Genomic DNA, 7,612 nt, shown 5'->3' on the forward strand with positions numbered 1-7,612 from the left:
GGGGCACCACTTGTGTCGAGGGCACAGCAGTGGTCTCTGCGGTTGGGAAGGGATTTCAGAGTCAGCTGACGCACCCTCTACTCTTCTAGAACTTTATAGCTTTTCAAAGAGGCTTGCCGTGGCATTTCCTCCCTTCCCTGGGGTGAGCTCAGCTTACTCCTGTGAATGGAGCTCCGGGCAGGTGGCCGTGCCTGAGCTCGGCCAGGTGCTAATGCTGACTTTGGGGTCTCAGGCATCCGACCCGTCTCCTCGTCTGGAGAAAATCAGAGATCATGCAGCCCGCCTCCCGCACGGCGGTGAGTTTGGCTCGTCCACTCTGGGTGGAAGAGCCCTTTGTGAACCGTGTGTGGGGAAGAGTTAAAGTCATAACTGCATTACGCTAAACGTCACGGGTCTCACCATCCTGTGCCCCGACAGCGATACCGAGCCAGCAAGGTGACCCCGCTCAAGGTGAGGCGAGCTATCCCCTCCTGATGGAACACGGAGGAAGTACACATTCGGACTCCGGGAGCAACGCCAAAATGGGTCCCTCCCTCTATCCCCAACTCAGAGCTTCCTAAGGGACCCACTTCAGAGCACTTGGCCATGTATCTATCCCCTGGGGGCAAAATTGTCCTTGGCTGAGAACCACTGCTTGAGTTTATAGGGAGTGGGGTGCAGGGAGGGGGGAGCTCGTGCAAGTGTGTGGCCTTTGGAACTTGGTTTGAACATGATAAAAAGACGTTTTATTTTTTTATTTTTTAAATATTTTATTTGAGAGAGAGAGAGCGAGAGAGCAAGCGGTGGGGAGGGGCAGAGGGGGAGAGAGAGAGAGAGAGAGAAGCAGACTCCCCATGGAGCAGGGAGCCTGACACGGGCCTCCATCCCAGGACCCTGAGATCAGGACCTGAGCCAAAAGCAGACACTTCACCGACTGAGCCGCCCAGGGGCCCCCGAAAAACATTTGTAAAGGTAATCGGGAAATATGAGGAATTCTTGTTAACTGTGTCAGGTATGCCCACAGTATGGTACTTACGCTTCAGAAAAGACAGCGCGGTGACCCAGACAGGCCCAGCACTGGCCTCCCCCATTGTCTACGTAGGGATTGAAACAGAAAGCCGGGGAGGACTGCCGGAGATGGGCATGGGGCAGGCTGTGATGCGAGCTGCACTGGAAAGCGTGCAGGACAAACGGACACAGCACACAGCGGTGCGTGCGGGGAGCAGCAGGACCCTGGCCCCCGCCTCTCCCCTGTGCTCTACTTTGTGTAGGTTTGACAGTTTCCATCCCTAAAATTGTTCGAAAGATGAAGCCGGTAAGCCAGAAGTGGGAAAAGTGAGGTTTTCGTTCAGCAGTGGAGCCTAATTCTGAAGAGCCCAGGTGGAGTCAGAAGGGACAGAGGCGGCAGATGGTGAGGTGCGCCCGCACCCCCCACCCCTGCCCGCACAGCCTGGCCCCTCGCGCTCCTGCTGGAAGCGGCCCCCCTCTCCTAGCCGCAGACCCCGGGACAGCCAGGCTCCCGCAGCCGGTCTGCCCTGGGGCGGGGCACCCGCAGCGTTCTCACTCGGCTGCTTCCGGCAGTATGAAATCTCTGTCCTGTCCCTCCGAGCTCTAGAACTCTACGCAGGTCGCCCCAGGCCTTGCTGAGCTTCGCTCCCCAGGGCAGGCAGATGCGGTGGAGACAGAGGAGTCTTCCCACCCCCTCAGACCTGGGACTTCCCACCAGACGTGTTAAACGCACTGCCCCATCACCACTCAGGTGCCGTGAGCCGCACACCTGGGATGGGGCCCAGGCCTTGGTCTCGGTCTCGGTCTCCTGGCTCCAAGCCCGGGCCTCTTTCCTCACCCTGTGCGGTCTCCCTGCATGAGCCCTGGCGGGGCCGGACGGGCCTCTTGCGCTTCTATGTTTTCGGTTCAGACATCCATTTGGAGCCCTGCTGGGGAGCTGAGGAAGGCTGGGTGGCCTCTGTGTCCCCCAGAATACCGGCCTAAGTCCCTGCACCCTGGAACCACCCACTCACCTCCTCTGAGTGATGCTGCATGTGCCCCCTCCTACACGCACGCCCCCACCTGCTCCTCCCTGATCCCACTCAGCCCCCCTCTCTCCAGGGGCCGCATCTCCCCAAGTCCTTCCAAGAGCCCAAGGACCTGGGGTTTAACGGGCATCTCCATTTTACAGGTGAGCAAACTAAGCCTCGGGGGGGGGGGGGTGAGTCATGTGGGTGAGGCCTCCCCCCCCAGGGACAGGAGGGGAATCCACCATATGGTACAGTGGCCCAGAGCAGGGCTCTGGCGCTAGAGGGCCTGGGTTCAAATCCTGCCTGTGTACTTAGCTGCAGTGGGGCCTTGGGCGGAAGGTCCCCCTCTCTGAGCCTCAGTTTCCTCTCTGCGACAGCTGCAGGTGCCAGGATGAAGGGAGTGGCCACATCGCAGGAGTCAGTAAGGCTTTGCTGTTTGCCCTCCTCGGTGTGGGTCCCGGCTGCCTGCTAGGAACCCGAGGACTATACAGAGACCCTACAAGGCAAAAGGGTATCTGGGAGGGTGGCCCAGGGATCAACACAGGCATAAACGGGGTGGGGATGGTGTGGGTCTGGCAGCACCTGGGGTAATGTTGGGAGCCACTCGATGGAGGGACCAGGAATTCGAGCAAGAAGGGAGTCTGGGAGTTCCAGCTAGAGGGCAGAGCAGGGGCAAAGGCTCATTTGTGAGGACAACCCCAGGTAGTCCTGTGAACCTGGAGGACCTCAGGCCCAGGGACAGAGCCTCATGTGTGGCCAGGAGGATCCTCCTGTGTGGAAAGAAGCTGCCCCTCTCCCCCCGCCCCGCCCTCTGCCCTCTGCCCTCTGCCCCTTCCTCGTGCAGCTCCCATGTGGGACCTGACCCCACAGCTTCTAAACCAGGCTTTGCTGTCCGATGGTGACAGCACAGGCAACTGAGTGATGCCTTTACAAAACAAGGCTATTTGGAAAATTCCACGGTGGTGTGCCGGACGCCCTGCCCCCAGGCACTCTGTTTCCTTCATACCTAGAGCCTTCAAGGCCTCAGGCCCCTCTTAAGATTCAGTAAGCCAGAGGCCACAGTCCCCTGGGTCTCCCCCCTCCCCCGGCAAGGCCATGCCTTCCCTAATTCGGAGGGTCTGTTGGTTTCATTATAACTCGCTTTTTCCAGCCAGTGACTTGGCATGCTGTGGGAATGAGTGATCTTTGATTTGGGGCCAGATCCACCTGGGTTCCAGTGTTCCCAGTGAAACGGGGCAATGGTAGAGCCTCCTAGGGTCACTAGGGCAGCTAGAGACGCTGTGACAGAGGGTGGGCTGCACAGACTGAAGTCACGTAGCTCTGTTGTGCAGCCTGGCTGTGCACAGACTCCCTAACGTCTTGGAGCATGAGCACGGAACGGTGCTTGCTTTGCTCAAAGGCTTTGGTAAGAGGGGCGCCAGGCACGGAGCCCTCATCTGACAGTTTACCGTGCTTTTCGAAGTCCGCCGGTTACCGATCAGTGAGCATCCTAGCCCGTCTGTATTATAAACGGGGCACATACTTGTCATGGGGAGATCCAAAAGTTTCAACATATATAGGGACGGAAGACAATCAAGCATGTTCCGAGACTCATTTCAGCATTTCTACCTGTTCATGCCTGTGGATGGTGCATATTCCATATTCTTTGCTTACACTTTATTTAAAATTCTGAAGCATTTCTTATGTGCTATAATAAACATTTCTTAATGTCTGCGTATAAGTCTCTCTGTTTAATCTCTCCTATGATCAGCCATCTACATTATGTCCATTTCATTATTGCAAGTAACACTGTGAATATCTTTTTACAATAGTCATTGCCTGAATTTTGGGGTGACATTCTAAGGATAGCTCCTTTCAAGGGTCTTGACAGACCGAAGAGATTCTGCGTGTTACACTTTTTTCTTTGGCTTCCTCCTCTGCTGGGGCCCTGCCTTCTCCCGTTCAGGAAAGTGTTCTAGGAGATTTGCCTCCCTGCATTCAGCGAGTTCAATTGAGTGCAGGTAGGAAGCAGGTAAGTGCACCTGTTAAAACTGGGAGGAGAATGCCGGCTGAGAGCTGCATCTTGCAGCCAAGTGCAGGGGCTTCTCAGGGTTCCTGGTTGTCCTGACCCTCTTCCATCTCTGTGTTTCTGGCTAGCTTCTCTGAGCTGAGGCTGTGGGAAGGCTGACCTCCAGCTCCCCCAGCTATCGCTGCCTGTGTTTGTATTTTCTTATTTTTTATTTTTATCATATTGCTCAATTTTCAGAAGCAACTAGAGAACCCGAATTACAGGCATTGTTTCCAAAAAGTGAGCGCTCCCATGCCCGCGGTGAAGGGGTAACCCTCCGAGGAGTGAAGGCAGAAAGGATAAGTTTTCTGGTGGGTTTCTGAAAACGCTTGGGCTGACGGGTCGCGCTTCTGAAATAAACAAGGGCTGTGCGATCTGCCTCTGCCTCGCGGGGATGGTCTGGCCCCGGTGGGCTCTGAACAGAGGCTGTGGGCGAGGAGGGCGGGAGGGAGGATTGCGAGTGGAGAACACGCTGTGAGCCCTGGATCGGACAGCCTCGCTGCCCAGCGCATGTCCCCTTACCTGCAAAATGTGAGTCACTGTGCCAGTGGGACAGCTTGTGAGGCTCGACTGTGGTCACGGGGTGAAGGAGCCAGGACGGCACAGGGTGCCTGGGACGGCTCCAGGTACAGGTGCAGCTATGAGCAAACTTGATTCATCCATTCAACAGACATTCATGGGGAGCTCACACTGGGGGGCTGGGCAGGAGTCAGGGGGCAAACCGTGTGTTTGGGTGACTAGATCCCCATATCTCCTGAGAGGAGATGCAAAGGGGTTTTGCAGGGCAAGCCACCTCTGGCCTCATCCTGTGCCCACCTCCTACCCCACCCGCCCTTTGGGCCTCAGTTTCCCCTCTGAGGGAGGGTGGGCTTGAGGATCTGTAAGGGTCCTGATGCTTGCTTATGACCCTTCTGGGGTCTGCATCTGGTCAGTGAATCATTTTCCTTGCAAGGAGGTGGGGCTGAATTTGTGAGGTGACATGTCCATCTGCCCCTCGAGACTGGGGATCTGCAAGGGCGGTACTTGTGGGCCGTCAGTCACTCGGTGTGGCCAGGGTCCAGCACAGGCTGGCACAGGGGCGGTTTCCATGGGTATCAGGCACCTGCTCCAGCTTAGTAAGCCCAGGGAGGCTCGGAGGTCAGGCCCGAAGTCTGCGGCGGCCCACACCCCCCTCACCTCGGCGGGTTGACCAACACTCTCTTCGTCATATTGCTGGGACGGTGCCAAGAGCTCCCCAAACCCACCAGAAACGGACCAAGCCAGACCGTTTTTGATATTTCACCGTCGCTGCCACTCACTTTGTCTCTAATCCTCACACAACGTGGGAGGGGGAGGTGCTAGGAGTCTTGTAGACGCGGAAAGGCTCCCGGACACAGCCAAGGACGGGTCAGCCAGTCCTGGGCCCAGAACTGAGCCGAGGGTGCTGACTGCTCGTGCTTGTCTACCTCAAGCAACAGCTTGGCAGCCCTCAAAGGAACAGCCGAGCTGAGAATCATTCTGGGGATCTCGGGGTTCGGTCTGCATGAGGCTGGACGGCTTTCCCACAGCATGCGGCAGAGCTGGGGCCGGGCACAGACTGCCCTAACATGGTTGTCTCCATGTTACAGAGGGGCGCTGGGAGGCGCGGAGGGTCTCACAGGTGACAGGTGTGCAGACACCCACATAGCTTTTCTCTGTCCTTGTATATTTAACTGTTAGGCTCAGTGAAGGTGTAAGTGACTCTGGGCTGGGGCAGGGAACTGGGGGTGGGTGGCAGAATGGGGAGAGGGTGCGGAGAAGGCAGAGGGGGCGCCACTTGTAAATCTGCGGGCCATACTTTTTTTTTTTTTTGGTTCTGGATTCAGAACAATGGTTCCTAGTCATTGTGGGGTTTTAAAATCCTAAGACTCAGAATGAGGGCGGGAGGGGATTTGGGGGAGTTGCAAGAAACACTTTAAAGGCGGACTTATTAATCCTATTTATTACATTGCTAATTAAGTCTGGCCCGAAGCAAGTCTGTACTTTTAATGTTTTCTTAAAATAAGCAGGGGAAGGCAGGTTGGGGTTTGAAGGAGACCCAGCATTTTTCCTTAAGACCACCCAGAAATGGAAGCATTTGTAAAACTTCTGTTATGCACCAAGCACTGTAAGGGGTGTTAAAGTATTCTCATAAGAGATTGCCTTTTAAAAATTTCTCACCCCTCCTGCCGTCATAACTAATAGGTGCTAAGAGGTTTGGTTGGTTTTTTTTTTTTTAACATTTTATTTATTAATTTTTAAAGATTTTATTTATTTGACAGACAGCACAAGTAGGGGGAGCAGGAGAAGGAGAAGCAGGCTCCCCACTGAGCAGGGAGCCCAATGCAGAGCTCCGTCCCAGGACCCTGGGCAGACGTTTAAGGGACTGAACCACCCAGGCGCCCCATGAGAGTTTTTAGACCTAGGACGCAGGCAGGAGAAACAAGCCAGGGGTTCCTTGCCCCAACACTAACGACCGACCGTGGCTGGGACAAATGCATCTTCCACCGCATGCTTCCAGATACTCCGTGAAGGAGACACTACCCTTCCGTCCCTGCCTGCTTTGCCAGTTCAAATCCTCCTTCAGATTCAGCTGATGTTTCCCTTCTGGTAATTCTGCCAGCGACAGCCCTGAGGGCTCCAAGCCTTGCGCGGACCCCAGGCCTCCTGGGTCCCAGCCACTGAAGTCTTCCCTCTGCTCTTGATAGCTCCAGAATTTAACGATTCAGCAAATATGTAAGTGCCAACTACGTGCCAGGCCCCGGGAACACAGTAGTTAGTGCACAAGATAAACCCGCTTTGGCCCCAGGAGCCTAGATCCTCGAAGGAGGGCTTCGCCTGGTCTTGGAGAGCGGTTCCAGGCGAAGCACCCGGCTTCTGACCCCTCTCTGCTCCGGTCCCGTGAAGGGACCCGGGGACAGCGACTTCATCTGCCACTCTGCATGACGGCTTTTACCACAGACCCGGCTCAAACTGTATCCCCCTCCAGAGGCCGGGATTTAATAGGCCTGGGAGTGGCAAGGGCGTCGGAATTTTCTAAATCTTCAGGGACACTAAAGCGCAGCTAAGTGTGGGAACTACGGCGCTAGGCACCGTGTAACAGGTCGACTAAGGAGAACTATCAGAAATGCCCGTTTTACAGATCAAGAGACTAAGGCCAGCCCGGGATGACGCCGAACCCATGTTCCCCGTGCACGCCCGTCCGCGCCGCACACCTGCCCCGGGCCAGGGGCGCCCATCGATGCGCTCCGCCGCTCGGCTCCCCAGGCCTGGTCCCTGCCCGCTCGTGCCCCTTCCCCCTCCCGGCCGCTTCCCACTTCCAAGATGGCCGCGGGTGGAGCCGACCAGGTACGGAGGCCACTGGCGGGTGTCCACGGGGGCTGGGCGGACTCGAAGATCCCCTCAGCCCGCCCCTCGCGGCTCCACTGGGCCCTCGGGAGAGAAAAGGGCCGGCGACGCCGCTCCGGGGCCCGCGCCTGGCGGACGAGCGGCCGAGGAGTGGCAGCTGGGCGAGCGTCGAGCTCGAGGAGCCGCGGCGGCGCGGCGGGGGGCGGCAGCCGGGCGGAAGCGG

General features: G+C 56.8%; 1 protein-coding gene across 1 annotated transcript in view; it reads left to right on the forward strand.

Annotated features, from left to right (window-relative positions):
• Positions 1-7,287: 7,287 nt before the first annotated feature.
• TBC1D14 (TBC1 domain family member 14) overlaps positions 7,288-7,612 on the forward strand; it is a 103,761-nt gene continuing 103,436 nt past the window's right edge. Inside the window, exon 1 of the mRNA XM_002926275.4 lies at positions 7,288-7,389. The gene's annotated coding sequence lies outside the window, so the exon portion shown is untranslated. The remainder of the gene's footprint in view (positions 7,390-7,612) is intronic.

Source organism: Ailuropoda melanoleuca, chromosome 11 (genome assembly GCF_002007445.2).
Source record: "Ailuropoda melanoleuca isolate Jingjing chromosome 11, ASM200744v2, whole genome shotgun sequence".
In the NCBI taxonomy this organism is placed as follows: domain Eukaryota; kingdom Metazoa; phylum Chordata; class Mammalia; order Carnivora; family Ursidae; genus Ailuropoda; species Ailuropoda melanoleuca.